Here is a 17,075-nt window from a genome sequence, read left to right as displayed (position 1 = left end):
TGACTGACGCCACATTTATTTACACCGACGGTTCGAAAACATCGTTAGGTGTAGGGAGTGCCTATATTGTTGGCGACACCCCAAATCACTTTCGGCTTCCCGACCAGTGTTCGGTTTATACTGCGGAGCTTTACGCTGTTCTCCAGGCTGTCCACTACGTCCGCCGCCATCAGCGGATACAATACGTAATCTGCTCAGATTCTCTCAGCTCTCTCCTCAGTCTCCAAGCTCTTTACCCTGTGCACCCTCTGGTCCACCGGATTCAGGACTGTCTGCGCTTGCTCCACCTGGGGGGCGTCTCGGTGGCGTTCCTCTGGCTCCCGGGACACGCTGGTATCTGTGGGAATGAGGCGGCCGATATAGCGGCGAAGGCTGCAGTCTCTCTCCTTCGGCCAGCTATTCAGTCGCTTCCCTTCACCGATCTACGGAGCGGTTTATGTCGCCAAGTTGCTCATTTATGGCATGCGTATTGGTCAACACTTCCCCATAATAAATTGCGGTTAGTGAAAGCCCTTCCTTGCGCTTGGACCTCTTCCTCCCGAACGCGTCGTCGGGAGGAGGTAATTTTAGCTAGACTCCGGATCGGGCACTGTCTTTTTAGCCATCGACATCTTTTAAGCGGCGATCCTCCCCCACTCTGTCCCCACTGCTCTCAGCTGTGGACGGTCAGACAACTTTTAATTGAATGCCCCTATTTTAATCAGTTACGCTCCCGTCTACAGCTATCGCCTGATCTATCGTCGATTTTAGTAGATGACACGCGCTCAGCCGACCGCGTTCTCCAGTTTATTAGTGACAGTGAAATGACTTCAAATAACTGAAGCTTTCTTTGGGGACAACCAACTCCTTTCTGTAGTGGATTTTTAAGCATTCCTTCTGCTTTGTTTCTCAAATTTTATGACTTTGTTCCCATTGCTGCTGGTTTTAAATTTCGGTTTTTTCCTGTTTCCTAAGTCACGGGCTCGGCGCTAATGACCATAGAAGTTTTGCGCCCTAAAACCACAAAAAAAAAAAGTGTCCAGTCTCTCCATGTAAGTGAGCTGGTTCACATATTTTCTGCGCCCTGTCCATTAATGTTTTACTCACCCCTATTTCATGTCTTGGGTGGTGGTTAGAATCTTTTTGCAGATAACGATATCTCTCTCTCTCTCTCTCTCTCTCTCTCTCTCTCTCTCTCTCTCTCTCTCTCTCTCTCTGTGTGTGTGTGTGTGTGTGTGTGTGTGTGTGTGTGTGTGTGTGTGTGTGTGTGTGTGGGGGGGGGGGGGGGGGGGGGGGTTGTTTCTGAAAACCTTATGACTAAATGAGCCGTCCTCTCGTTCGATTAATCACATCTAAGTAGTTCAGGTGCCCATCGATTTCCTTTTCCATAGTGCATTGAATGCTTGGATTAACACTGGTCAGATGTAATAAAGGCATCCAGATCCTCTTCCCCGTGGGTACATATAAAAAATGTCATCTACATAACGATACCATCTGACTGGTCTTACTCTAGCTGTTTGAAGCGCCCGTTTTTCAAAGTTCTCCATGAAAAAGTTAGCCACAGCTGAACTAAGATGTCTTCCCATAGCCACCCCGTCTATCTGTTCATAAAAAATATCATATTGAAAATAAGTTGTTGTAGGGCAATTCCGGAATAATGCCAAAATATCACTAAGAACAATGTCCGCTATACATGGGATCGCTTCATTCACCGGAATTGTGGTGTCACCGCCAGGCACCACACTTGCTAGGTGGTAGCTTTAAATCGGCCGCGGTCCATTAGTACATGTCGGACCCGCGTGTCGCCACTGTGTGATCGCAGACGGAGCGCCACCACAAGGCAGGTCTCGAGATACGGACTAGCACTCGCCCCAGTTGTACGGACGACGCAGCTAGCGACTACACTGACGAAGCCTCGCTCATTTGCCGAGCAGATAGTTAGAATAGCCTTCAGCTAAGTCAATGGCAACGACCTAGCAAGGCGCCATTAGCAACATTGCATGTATCTAAAGAGTCTCACTTGTATCGCCAAAATCTCCAGATGTACCAAAAGGATGGATTAAAGTTAAGTATTCCAGAAGCTACGTACTTTTCTTTATCGCATTCATTACGTATCCTGTTTCAGACCTCACGTCATCCTGCTTTAGCTTAGCCTAGACACAATGAGAGGAAGCCAAAAGGCACGCGCTGTCTTATCTAGACACAACAGGAATCATGGTAAACGACAACACCACATCAAAACTGACCAGGATATCATTTGGGCCCACACTAATTTCCTTAATAATATCGATGAAGTTACACGAATTTTTAACATACTGTCAGATCCACCACCATGAGGTTTCAGCAGCGACTCAAGGTGTCCATCTAATTCATGTGTGGGAGACCCTATTGCGCTGACTATAGGTCTCAAAAGGTACCAGCGGTTTATGTACCTTTGGTATCCCAAAGAGTGTGGTCGAGTAAGCTTCTGATTTAAATAGATGCTTCTTGTCGACTGAAGAGAGGAAAGACTCTTTCACTAATTCATGGGACATTTTTAAAATCCACGATGTCGGTCCTTCGGAAATTGTTTGTAATTGTTGGTATCCAAAATGTCCATGACTTTTTCATGATCTTCACTCTTCATTACGACAGTAGCGTTGCCTTTATCTGCAGGAAACAAGATGATGATTTCATCAGCGTTGATGTCCCACAGTGCCTTCCTTTCTGCCTGTGATAGAACACTATTAGGTGGCTTACACCTGCTCAAGATTCTAGCTGTTTCCATTCTTATAACATCAGCGGACTGCTGTAGAAGCCGACGGATACCTGCCTCAATGTTAGGAACAATCTCATCAGTGAGACCCATTCGGGGCGTCACTGCGAAATTTCCATCCTTAATGAGTACTTAAACTACAGTCAAGACTTCGTTTGACAGGTTAATAACTGTCCGAGAATTATCCACTCTTGTGCCTCAGACTTGATCTTCTGTGAGCTATCGAGCTGCTTCTTTCGTCTAACCACTGATACTTCTGCACTTACTTCCATAGTTCTAAATGTAAGGTATTCAGTCTTATTCCAATCGTCATACTGCATGGAATTACTAATGAGAATATGAAGTTGAAATAGCTTACTGTTGGTTTCCGCCAATGCTCGCCGCATCAGGTGAATCCTCTCTCATAACATAGCTGATTCCACACGGCTGTAAATTCGATGAGCTTGTGCCGAGCGGAACGTCTTCTTCACTTGCAGAAATTTCGGAACACTTGAGGGTACGCTGCAGGGACACATCTGCTTTCTTTTTTGTAAACCATAACGACGACGAATAGAAGATTCAACTCACTTTCAACGTCCATGGTAAATTTATTGCTGGTTTGAAGACAGTTGACCAGTTCTGAAGAGATTTTTGGACCGTCATGTCCATGTGGACAGACGGAGGGGATGTCGTGAATATACCTCCAGAAGCACGTTGGTTGCAAGCCCAAAGTCCTCAGTGCAATCTCCTCGAAGTACTCCATAAGTAAGGTGACGACTATGGGTGACAAAGGACTGTCCATATCACCCCGTCGTTCTGTTCAAAAATTTTGTCGCTAAATGAAAAATACGTGGATGTCAGCACATGACAAAGATTCATCAAATCCTCAAGATTCTCACTAAACAAAGGGATTCTTTCTCAGGGACTTGTGTAAAAAGAGATACCACATCTAAACTCACCAATAAATCTGAAGGACCCAGCCTCAAAGATCACAAGCATCGCATAAAATCCACCGAATTGGAGATACGGTGTTCACACTTGCCAACATATGGACTGAAAACACACAACCTGGCCAGGTATTTATATAAGTGGGTGCACCTAAATTACTAATGATAGGGTGTCGAGGAACCAATTCCTCATGCAGCTTCTGCCGACAAAATCTAAGTTGTACGGCAGCACCAGGATGAAGTTCCTTACGTAAATTTACGGACAACGAGATTTCTTTCAAAAGTGAAGGTATCTTACACTTAATATTTTCTATGGTGTCACTAGATACTCCTCCGTAAGCGGTGTTGTTCAGTAATTCCATTTTAAGGACGTAATCGTCCAGTGTCGTTACAACTGTGGCATTCCCCTTGCCAGCTGAAAAAATTTAATCATCGTCCCCAAACGAACGAAACGTTGATCCCTCTGCAGATTACATCTGACAACGCCATCGCGGGTCACGACTAATGTGTGGAACACTTCTAGCCTCATTTCTTCAGCCTGGTCCTCGGGGAGGCTGTGTACTGCTTGTCGTACTCACCAGATAAGTTCTGTGAGAGGTAGCCTCTTTGGAGTGGGAGCAGACCCTAACCTTTCTCTGGGACGTTTTTTGGAATGTTCCACATTGTCTCCAGCTCACACAAGAACAATCTCACCACTGTTGCTCGTTCCCTTTCCCTTCCTTCGTTCACCTTCTCCTACCCTTCCCCCGCTTCGACGTTTGAGGCTCCTCTTTTTCCTCTGTGCACTCCTTAAGGCCGTACTACGTGTCTGACATGTAACGGGTGACTTGGTAACTCGTAATTTCCCGCCCTGGCTCGACACAAAGGTTTCGCACGTACCCCCTGGTACAGGCCAGGCCCAGGGAGTGGTGATTGACCAATCGGCAGTTTGAGAAGGTGGCAGCTCGGGCCGTCAGGTGTTCAGGAGGTGTGACCTGAGTTGTGAATAATCGCCTAAGGCAGGTGCGCCTCCATGTGAAGGGGCTCCCCAGGTGGAAGGAGCACGCCATTGGAGACGTTGTCTAATTGGCAGGAAATCCCATGATTGCCAGTCATCTAGACAATTTACGTCTATGGAACGTCAACGGAATGTGGCTAACGATTCGAAGACCATTCGAGCTGCACCACGGTTCCTCGTGGTTTCACGTCCTACGACGTAAATCACTTTATTATTCAGAAAGACCTTCATGCAATTACCGGTCCTGTGAAATCCTCCTCTCCCTTACAGAATGGAACTTTGCTTTTGGAGACTACCTGTTATTCTCCTTCAAAACTGCTTGCTGCTTCACTTCTCCACAACTATCCTGTTTATGTCAAGGCGCATAGAATGATGAACTCTTACCGTGGTGGTGTTTACACTACGCGGCTCGGCGGTCTGACAGTGGCCGAAGTACATACACATCTCTCTGATCCGTGTGTCACTGGCGTCCATGGGGTGATGAAAAAGGTAGATTACTCCTTAGTGCCCACACACACTCATTTCCTCACTTTCGATAAAGTGATACTTCCATCAAAGATAAAAGCAGACGATGAAATTGACACAGTCAGACTGTACATTCCGAACATGAAGTGCTGCTACCAGTGTTATCAACCACACTAGAATGTCTCGTCAAAACCCGGCCAAATCTGTAGTCTGTGGTAGTGATTCGGACAAGGGCTATTGTCCATCTCCTTTTCCTACCTCAGCTGGTGAGTACCTCTAATCCTTCCGATGATGTCTGCGTTGCCATCTGTCAGGATGTGGTGTCCGTTTGGCATCGCCAAAGGTTTTCCCTTCTCGGGAATAAGCTTAGGCTTATGAAGCCTCTCCCAGTGGCTTGGACGACCCCCTCTCGGCTCTCCCACTGGGAGAAGATAACTTCAACTAGGCTGCGTATTGGGCACTACCTTTTTAGCCATCGTCATTTGCTAAGTTGACCTATCCCGCCACATTGTACACATTGCGTCCAAGTTTTAACTGTCCGCCACTTCCTACTGGAATGCCTTTCTTTTTAACAATATACGTTCCAGCTTGGGTTTGCCGTCAGGTCATTGAAATTTGTTCTGGACCTCCATTTATATCTCTTGTTCTTCAGCCCTCTTTCCACGTGCTTGTTTTTAGCTGTCTCGTATTCTGTCCATTGGGACTGACGTACAGACGTTATACTCCTCTCCGTGTTTGTGTTCTGTAGTTTTGACTTGTTCACCTACGACTCCAGTCGCTTTTTGCACCCTAAAGCAAAACAACACAAACAGGTCGGTCAGCCAGCGTGCAATTGGCTGAACTCTTCTGAAACCGCCTCTTTACTTTCCTTCCGGACTGGCGGGCAGGCGCTGACTTCAGGCTGTAACATTTGCGTATGACTGAGGACTTTTCTGGTTTAATTTTAGTAACCGTTCCAAGAGCATTTTGTTACAGCCTAAAGTTAGCGCCTGCCTGACAAATAACCTTCACAGCTAGTTAGCAACAGAATCAAAATGGTGCCCTACGACACAGAAGAGTTTCCTTGTTGTACAAGACGTTGTATTAATCTGCTTCAGGTTATGAGATGCAAACCAAAACCAGAATATTGTTATGGAGCCCTCTGAGGTTCCACTCGGAGGGGACTGAACTTAGGCTGGAGACTTCTGGAGACAGTCAGGGGGATGCAGCTGTTCCAGTTTTTGCAGCATGGCAGAAAGTTGTCTGACAGTCCCTCCAGGAAACACCCAGATGGGCAGCAGGAGTTTTGAATTAAGTTCTGTTGGCTAGTGACGCGATGGTACCGATGATATCCCCCCCCCCCCCACCCACCGAACAACTCATCCCCTCCCTCATAACCCCTCCCTCACTCAAACCGCCTCATTGACAGGAGTGTGACCTTCAGATAAGGCTAACGTTCAAGCATGGTGATAAGCGCTGAATGTCATAACTGTACATGTAAAACCTTTTATCTCCTAAGTGCATGACGAAACACAAAATACGATGAAACGTCACGGATGCCACTATCCCTTGCTTATGATACACACCTGAAGAGCCCCCCTTTCATGCACGGAATTAAACCTTACGTAAGCTGCGCAGCACATACCTACTGGAAGCCAGATGCACCCTTAAAGAGCGCCTTGTGCGAGTATCCAAGGTGACCAGCGTCAGGCATCTGTCATCACTTTTTCTTCAAAATGAAGTCCACTATCGATTATTCTATATATGGCACAACCCTACGTTGAAACGTTCGAAGCAAATGATATTAAATTCCTTGGCGAGGGATTTTGTATTCTTCAGTCACGCGCCCGCTCACTAGCCTTCTTTTCTTTTCTCTTCACTGACACCTGAAGTAATAATGGAAGTGCGCTATTCCATTGTGCTTGTGCATTTTGTGACAATATATACGTTAGTGTGGAATACTAATGTCCACTAATATATTCATTTCCCTTGTCATACTCCACTTTCCATTTGTTTCATAGTTTGTAGGACGAGCCGACATGGCAGTCTTACTACGGTGATAAGATAGATCAGATGCCGTTACAGCTTTCTATGTGCAAATTTGTGTGATGAAAGAACCATCTTTCATTATCTTCTCATGATTTACGTGGTCTGATGACGATCTGTTCAAGCATTTTTATGATTGCCAGCATCGACGATTCGAACTTTGCGTACTGAGAAGCCGTCACCCTGTTAATGAGTGACCATGGAAACCCGTTGCAGCGAATATTTTATTTTCTCTTTTGTTTCGTCGTTACGATAAGTTGTCCTCACTAAAAAAGAGGGAAACAGACCTCTCTCTCTCTCTCTCTCTCTCTCTCTCTCTCTCTCTCTCTCTCTCTCTCTCTCTCTCTCTCTCTGTATTCGTTTACTCGGTTCCGACTCTTCGTGACCCCATGAACCAAATCACGCCACTTTTTCCTGTCTTGCACTTTCTCCCGTAGACCTTCCAGGTTGGAACACATTGCTTCTGTGATGCCATCGATCCATCTCATCCTCTGACGTCCTCTTCTTCTAGTTCCTTCAATCTTCCCCAGCATTAATGTTTTTTTCCAGCGAGGCATGCCTTCGCATTGTGTGTCCAAAGTAGGTCAGCTTTTGTGTTTAGATTAGACCTTCCAGGGAGAAATCTCGTTTAATTTGCTCCAATATTGATCTGTTGGTTCTCTTTGCAGTCCATGGAACTCTAAGAAGTTTCCTCCAACACCACAATTCGAAGGAATCAATTCTTCGCCGTTCAGCCTGTCTAATGGTCCAGGTCACACATCCATACATCACAACTGGAAAGACCATAGCCCTCACAATACGGATCTTTGTTGCTAGTGTTACATCTCTGGACCTTATAACCTTGTCAAGGTTTGACATCGCCTGTCTACCGAGCAACAGGCGTCTCCGGATTTCATGGCTGCAGTCACCGTCAGCAGAGATCTGGGAACCGAGATAACTGAATGTGGTCACTACTTCCATGGTTTCTCCTGCTATATCCCACGAATTGGTAGGTGTAGTTGCCATAATTTTCGTTTTCTTCACATTCAGCATAAGACCAGCCTTTTCACTTTAGTCTTTCACCTTCAGTAAGAGTGTTCTCAAATCTTCACTTTCTGCCAATAGGATCGTATCATCCGCGTACCTGAGGTTGTTTACATTTATTCCAGCTATTTTAATTCCTGTTTCTCCTTCATCTAGCCTCGCATTCCTCATGACATGTTCTTCATACAGATTGAATAAGTACGGTGACAGTATGCAGCCTTGCCGGACCCCTTTCTGAATCTTTATCCATTTCGTTGTTCCATACAAAGTTCTCACCGTGGCTTCTTGGTCAAGGTATAAACTCCGTATCAGATGAATGAGGTGATCTGGTACACCCATGTTTTTCAGTACGTTCCATAATTTGTTGTGATTGACGCAGTCAAAGGCTTTGGCGTAGTCAATAAAGCAGGGGTACACATATTTCTGGAATTCTCTCGCTTTTTCCATAATCCACCGAATGTTAGCAATTTGATCTCTAGTTCCTCTTCCTTTCCTAAATCCAGCTTGTTCTTATGGCAGCTCTCGATCTAGATATTGGCGAAGTCTATTTTGTAAGATTTTCAACATAACTTTGCTAGCATGTGAAATAAGTGCGATTGTTCGGTAATCTGAGCATTCTTTAGAACTTCTCTTCTTTGGAATGGGGATGAATACTGATCTTTTCCAGTCTTCTGGCCACTGCTGCGTGATCCATATTTTTTGACATATTGAGTGCAGCACTTTCACTGCATCCTTTCCAGTGACTTTAAACAATTCTGCTGGTATTTCATCATGTCCACTAGTTTTGTTATCAGCCATATTTTCAAGGGCCCACTGGATTTCGCTCTCCAAAATATCTGGCTCTAGTTCTAAATTAACATTAACATGAGCAGTAGGAGCCCTGTCATGATGCAGTTCTTTCTTGTATAGGCCTTCTACATATTCTGCCCATCTTTCCTTAACATCCTCTGCTTCACTCAGATCTTTCCCGTTTCTATCTTTTATCATTCCAATTTTTGCCTGGAATTTTCCTTTAATTTCTCTAATTTTCTTATAAAGATCTCTTGTCTTCCTCATTACGTTACTATCTTCAACTTCCTTGCACTGTTCATTAAAGAATATATTTTTATCTCTTCTAGCTAATTTCTGAAAATCTTTATTTAATTGAAACATAGCTGATCTATCTCCCTTGATTTTTGCTTTCCTTCGTTCTTCTGCAACTTGCAGTGCCTCAACTGATAGCCATCTAGCCTTCTTACTGTTCCTTTTCTTGGGAATGTGTTTCTCTGCGGCCTCCTTGACAGTATTAGCTACTTCTGTCCACATCTCTTGCGAGCTTTTGTCCTCCAGCTGTAATACATTAAATCTATTTTGTACCTCTACAGCATAGTCGGAGGGTATAGAGTTAAGGTCGTATCTGCAAGTTGGGATACTTTTTGATACATTCTGAAGTTTCAGCCGAAATTTTGCAATCAGGAGCTCATGATCTGATCCGCAGTTAGCCCCAGGTCTTGTTGTAGCTGACTGAACCGCGCTCTTCCACCTCTGATTACAAAGTATGTAATCAATTTGGTTCCGGTGTTGGCCATCTGGCGAAGTCCAGGTATATAGGCGTCGTTTTGGTAGTTGAAACAGTGTATTAGTAATTATCAATGAATTTTCTTGGCAGAATTCTAGGAGTCTCTGTCCAGCTTCATTTGTTGTACCAAGACCATATTTCCCTGTTATACCTTCTACAGCTTCATTTCCCACTTTTGCATTCAAATCTCCCAACTATGAAGACGATATCCTTTTTTGGTGTTGACAGTAGTAATTCTTGTAAAACTCCATAGAACTGGTCAATAATTTCCGTTTCAGCATCGGTTGTTTGTGCATAAACTTGAATTACTGTGATGTTTAGGGGCTGACCTTGAAGTCTGATGGACATCATTCTATCATTTTTATATTTGCATCCCATCACAGCTTTTCTCACTTCATCACTAACTATGAAGGCTACTCCATTACTTCTGTTGTTATCGTGCCCAGAATAATACACCATATGGCCATCCTAAGCAAATTCTCCCATGCCAGTCCACCTCATTTCACTTATTTCCAATATGTCGATGTTAATTTTCTCCATTTCTCTTTTAACTATGTCTAGTTTTCCTTGATACATGGATCTTACATTTCATGTTCCTATGCAGTGCTTCTCTTTGCACCATCTTACTCTTCGTGAAGCTCCTCTCAACCTGGTTCCCCCCCGGAGATCCGATCGGGGAACTTGAAACTCCGGAACATTTTGAGCTGAGCGAAGCCATGGGGTTTTCTTGGGATAGTTCAGTGGTGGTTTTCCGTTGCCTTCCACTGTCCTCCAACTCCTATCTGCTCACCGACTCAGCGGAAGGTTGGGTAACCAACCCCAGCGGGAAACTGAGTTGCTCGGCTTAACAGGGGCACCACGTGTAGGTAGGAAGTTGGAGAATTGAGGTGACAGAGGCTGTGAGAACTCGGAAACAGACCATTCTTTTATAAATCGGAGATTATTCAGGGGACAAGATGCAGTGGTCCCGCAGATCCAGGGAGCAAACGCCACATGACTTATTCTGTGGCAATGAAGTTAATGACACTCAGCCTGTCTTGCGCCTTCTGTGAGGTCGGCAACCAACTAGTATTGTCGCCTCACCTTCATCTCATGGGTGAGGGCACAAATGCGAAACAACTGGAATAGAGCATGGTTGATAGTGTCTCCCTCTTCCATAAGGAAGTTATTAAGCGTCAGATAACTGTGTAGCGTAATGGAGCAACAGTTCAAAAAATATAGCCGCTTGCACTACACGTTTCTATTCACATTTTCATCTGTAAGCATTTTTCTTCGTTAAGGACTGTATTCCATACACCTTGCATAACTGGAATACTGAAGCTTGAGCAATTATTTCCTTAGCCTTACAACACGATGTTAGCTATACTCATTTCTAGGAACGATTCTGCGATTCATGTCCCTATGTTGTATGGGGAATGTGGAATGTGGAGCTGAGAAACCTGACGATTGACGTAAAGAAGTGGACTTCATTTACACCTTCACTACCTAAAATTGCCATGCTCGAAGATAGAACAGAGGAGTTTCTCTCACTATGGTGCCTTAAGTTCAGCGAGTAACTCTTCATAATCTACAAACAATGCATCCGAGAACACACATTGCAAAGAATGCTCCCTACTACTGCGAACTCTTTCTCTGTTTTCATCTAAAAGGCTGAAAAACAAAATCTTCCAGACGGAGCATCATCAAGAAACCATGCAGCTACCAAGCTACCTCTATCTCTGATAAGTTTCTGGTTGTTCAACCCTGAAACGAGACACAGTAACATCTCTCATCTGAACGCTTAATCCTCTTCTAAGAGCTCCATACTGACTACCATCGGATTGCACTGCAACCTCGATGTACGTGGCTCCACAGAGAATGAGGGTTAAGGAAATGTCTCCTTTGTGGCCAGTGTCTCTTCTGACGACTGCTCCTTCATATTACCTTTCAACGCCAACTGTGGTTCCTGATTTGAAGGCGTTGGCTCGGCTCTCCATTACTAAGGCTTAACATCCTCGTACTGACTACGAATTGTGTGTTGGGCTCTGAAGGGAAAATTGGATATTTAAACCAAAATATTATAATATATTTGATTATATTTGATCTGATACTAACGGTCCCTAACCGCTTTGTAACTCGTCATACGAATCCGTCAAGAATTTTACCTTGCAGCTTTACTGTTTTATGCTGCGAATTATTAAGTTCACTTTGTACATAAGCATCCGTTGGTACAACTACAGCAGTCAAGACAACAGTAAAAACGCATTTACAATAGTCACTGTTGCTAGCACAGTGTTCTTCCGCATTATAACGTCAGATTGGTGGGTAATGAAAGACTGGTCAACAGCTCTTTCTTCTCCACCTTAGAATTGGTGAGTTTCTCATCAAGCGGCAAGGAGTGGGGGAGAGATGACCTTCGACTTCGCTAAGCTAGCGCACAGAAGAGGACCTACTATTGTGGCCGTCAGCAATAATAAAACAGAGCAATGGTGAAAAGCTTGGATAACACACTTCCCTCTTCGCTTCTTTTGTCATTCGATCAGCACAGATTGGTCATAAATCCGTAACAACTGTACAGTGGAGCCTCGTATCGCAACCATATGTTGGCATGTTACTGTACATAGCTATCACCGTCACACTACACATTCCTGCCTCATTAGTACGGCACCAGTGTTTCGAAAACTCATTTATTTACAATAGAAAGAAATACCACCTTCACCTTACGTGCCCCATGGGGGACCTTAACTGGACGCACTTTAAATTGGTTTTGGTTTACAGTGTTTCTTCTTCTTTTCGAAGGAGGTAGTTCAGTGACCCTAATTCATTATGGCCAGCAGCTGATACAGTGGTACATCACAGGTCGCTGCCATATTAAGATGCCCAAGTAGTGAGTTCAAGTAGAATATGTGGTTGACTTACTGAACCCTATTTGGGATGTGCTGTGCCTGCTCTCGCTTACGATAATTCAACATTAGCTGCTGAACGGTAATGACGCTTGTGATGTAACTGTCTGGTACTACAGTCCTGGCCTGCTGTTGAGGTAGGCCCTTTCCTATCGGTTGACGTATAAGGAACGCTGTTGTCCTAAGTTTGGCAATAGGAAAGACCCATTGATCCACAAATTGGCGACAGCAACAAGCTGTGATGCTAATCATCATTCGCGGATTTCATGGGGAGCCATCTCTCCAAGTTGGGACTGTCTTTCTGAATGGCTGCAGGAAATCTGCATCATACTGGTTACAGACATCACTTAATCCGGCATCAGGGAATCGGTAAGACAGACCTAAGACATACGTAACATATAACCCAACTGCCTTCCAAACAAATGGAGTATATTAGGAGCTAGGTTTTGATTACTGTTTCGCTGATGTCATTTGTCATGACAGTTCAGCTCTTGCTAATACAATGGTATCAGCGGTTTTCTCCTCCGTAATTGATTACAGTGTTTATAATAATATGCAACAGGCCAATAAAAATCTTTGTATGCGTTGCTGCATTAGCAATAGCGTTTCTTTCTTGAAGTAATGAACGTGACAAGATCGTATCCAGCTGTAGAGGTCCACTATATTCCTGCCCATGTCCGCTGAGATCTTGAAGGTGAAGATAAAAACATCCTCCTAGTTACAAAATTCGTTACCAACCACACCTAACGTTAAAATTGCTGTATTTTTTTCTGGAACAGCCCATTCCAGAGGTATCTCGTGTGTGTTCCGTAACTTTCTGTTCTTTTGTCTTCCGAATATATGAGCTGCACAAATGACTGTGAAACTGCCACCATTATCATTGTAGCACTAGCAAACGGTAGTATCTTCAAGAATACCACGATGAACGAAAGTAGAAGACTGTCTCGCCTGTGGTCGCTGGAGTTCATATAGGTCCGAGGCATTCCTGCCTCTCGTGTGAAACGTGAGAGATTCCGTTTAGTCACCTAAGTTCAGGTCCGATTCTATGGTCTGATCTGCCAGTTTCCTAATTCCACAGAAGTGCGAGCTATATGTGGAAGGACGCCTTACGTGGTGCAAGAGTTACACATAGTGCCCTTAGATTCGATATCTTGAATCTTTTGTAATGGTTTTGCATATCCATCTTCAACTATTTGGGCGAGGACACTTTCTACCGTATGTATGTTCTACTTCCGTTGTCTCCTGTCCTCTCTCGCCCCCCAAGGCACTGTTCCATTCATCTGCGCCCAATATCCAGCACCGTAGCCAGTCCGTTGTCGTTGGCTGTCATGCCCATTTGGTGGTAGCCCCCTGACAACACAGGGACTGCGCTGCTGATGCCTCACCTTTAAACTCCCAACGTATGCCAAAGAGTAGATGGCCATCTGCCTGGGGCATCAGGACTCCTGGCAACAGCCATCACGTCAAGTGGCGTTCGCTGTGGCTGGGTGGCGCCCATAGGGAGAGCCCCTGATAGGATTGGGCGGCACCAGGGCGGATGACCGCAATGAAGCGTGGTATATCATCTCTTGCAGGTGGCCAGCCGCCAGCAGTCTACGCGTTAGAGGGCTCACTTAAGAGCGCAGAGGTATGACCTCAAATCTTTCCCCTCCCTGGCCACATCTTGGGTGGAGTGAAAAGCTAAGGATGGCAGCGATACTTATTCGCTCTGGCACCTCGTCTGTAAGCGAGATGATGGGGAACCACTTAAGTCAACGAATCCTCGGTTTTTTGTAGAGCATTTAGAGGACAAGTTTGGGGAGGAGAAGGGCTTGTCCAAATGTGCTGTGTGTCCGTTTTGATCAAGACAGCATCCTCTGCCTAGTCACGTGTGCTTCTCGCCTCTGACAAGCTTGGGGAGTTTGTTTCCATTAGGCCCTGTAAGGGCTTGAATATGGTTCAGGGTCTTACATTCCATAGGGATCGGCTTTTGTAGTTTGACGATGAACGTCGGCGTGTTGACTTCGTCCAGCGATCCATCGGGGTCTGAGTGGAAATCAGGTTGCCACCGGTGCCTTCATCTTTGCCTTCGACGGTGACGCCTTACCCGAAAAAGTCAAGCTGATGGTTTAACGCTGTGGTGTGAAGCAATACATCGCTCCCCCAGTGTGATGTTTTAAACGCTGGAAGTTAGATCATACGTCTTTCTGGTGAACTTCCAGTGTCGCATCTCGAGATTGTGGACGTCTTTCGCATCCCAGCAGTCCATGTGCCCCGCCTCCCATCTGTGTTAATTGCTGAGGGCACCGTCCCTCTTGTTCGCCGGACTGTAGGATTCTCCAGAAAGAACGGTGCTACCACGTCCGACTTCACAGAGTTCAGTTCCCTCTGTCATCAGACTGAACCTTCCCCATTGATAGTGGGGTAGCTTCCCTCCCTGTTACTCGTGCACCATCCCCTTTGGGAGCAACACTCCCCCCTCCAACCATCGGGGACATCTGTCCCCGCTTCTCAGCCAGACAATCGTAAGTCTTCCTCAGCTGCTCTCACCAGGAATGGGTCCATTGGGTCACTCTATAAGACTTCGGCCAGCTACTGCTATACCATAACCTTTAAGTTGGGGGGTAGGTCGTGAAATGAATTATACCATAATTGCTTGAACAAGATAGTTTTAACAGAGCAGTGTTACCCTCGGAGAGGAATTTTATGCTGACTGTGTTGTACCTAATGGGGGTGGCTTATCGGAAGTGAAAGTCAGAATTACGTAAATATTTAAACAGTAACAAACAATATTTTACGCATCTATACTGTTCAAAGAATAATGAAAACGGTCGCCAGCCTAATTAGGCAAGAGAATGATTGACATTCTTGTTCAAGAAAATAAGTATGAGTAACTACAACGGACAAAAACAACCTCTACTTTACCACACAAGAGTGCAATGAACTCTGGCACCTGAATACCGTACGTTCAGGTTGAGGTTGGAACTAACAGATCAGAACAAACTATTAGCATAAATGTAAACTTATAACACTGCACACACTCACACACTTACTTTCAGGGCTTATTCAAACTGAAGAGACTTCATAACATTAATACTCACTGTAGAATTATAAATTGGACATTGGTTCTGTATTACTATTCAAACATTTTCCTAGCTGACATCAAATTGTAAATGTAGTTTACTGCAAATTTATGAACCGGTCACAGGCTGTCTCTCTCGGCTAAATGTTTTTCAATTTAGAATGAAAGGTAAATGGAATTTTACTAACAGGTTACTACTCATTGCCTTTTGAATAAAGGAAGTTACTGTTCTCATCGGTAGTGGTCTTTCTATTAATTGTTACTTATCAAGAGCATAAAGGATGAACTATGAATCCTATTACACTGTTAATATGCACTTTCAATATATAAGAAACAAAAGTGCTTAGCAAGCATGAGTATATAACTTTCCACAATTGTAGTTTTCAACTTTTACGACAATGAGACAAAATTGACGTATTTGTAAGATACTGACTCACCTTTTGCGATTTACAACGGGCAGCAATGTGGTCATTTACTAAGCAAAACTTTATAAGGCTCCGTTTTAAGAACTCTTAATTTTGAAGTTGGCAACAACATATTAATAAGCAGTTTTAATGGAAAAATTATTTTCAGCAAGCATCATTTGCTTTAATTCACTCTCTTGCCACTTTAACTTTCTTTTTACTATGTTCAAGAGGCATTAATTAGTTAAAATACTAGGCTTTAATGTTCTTTCAGTAAGGACATTCGGTAATCACTTACGTTCAAACGGAGAGGAACCTGCGAGGTGTTATGATAAGGAAAAAAATCGAGGTAGTTACATAAATACAGTTAGAAATTACCTTATATTTGAGCACACTAACACATCCAATAAGCTGATCCTTCACTGTACATTACTATAGTGTTCCGTTACAGTGATTGGTCTCTTCCCCCAACCCAACGAACGAACATTAGTGACTGCGCAATGTGGTGGCGACTGCGTGTTGGTAGGTGGATTTGCGGGCAGAATTGCTGGACTCTGGTATTCATCATCGCCACCAAGAAGGGCCAATTCCAGAATCGTTCCAGCTCTTTATCCATCCATCCGAGGCATTGGAAAGCGTCAGGAAAAGCCTCTCTCGGAACAAGCACGATACACAACTTGTACATGAGCAGTTCATACTTTTGGTAGCTCGTCCCCGACTGACTCTTGTTCCACCTTTCATACTAGGCCAACCACAATTTGCGCGCGCTACACAGTTCCACTCCCGAAGGAACCACAACACCTTTTACATATAAAATGACTAAGAACCCCAAGTGAAGGTCAGCAGTTCAAATAATTTTTGGTAGACCTACCAATGCATGCAGATGTTCTGTTTTATTTAAAATGGTTGGTTGCTGTTTGAGAGTGTAAGAAGTGTAATCTATGAGCAAATTATATGTTTTGTCTGTCATATAATCACTTATGTAAATAAAATTATTTAA

Source organism: Schistocerca serialis, chromosome 6 (assembly GCF_023864345.2).
Source record: "Schistocerca serialis cubense isolate TAMUIC-IGC-003099 chromosome 6, iqSchSeri2.2, whole genome shotgun sequence".
Lineage (NCBI taxonomy): Eukaryota > Metazoa > Arthropoda > Insecta > Orthoptera > Acrididae > Schistocerca > Schistocerca serialis.
The sequence above is the reverse complement of the archived record's forward strand: the minus strand, read 5'-3'. Positions refer to the sequence as shown.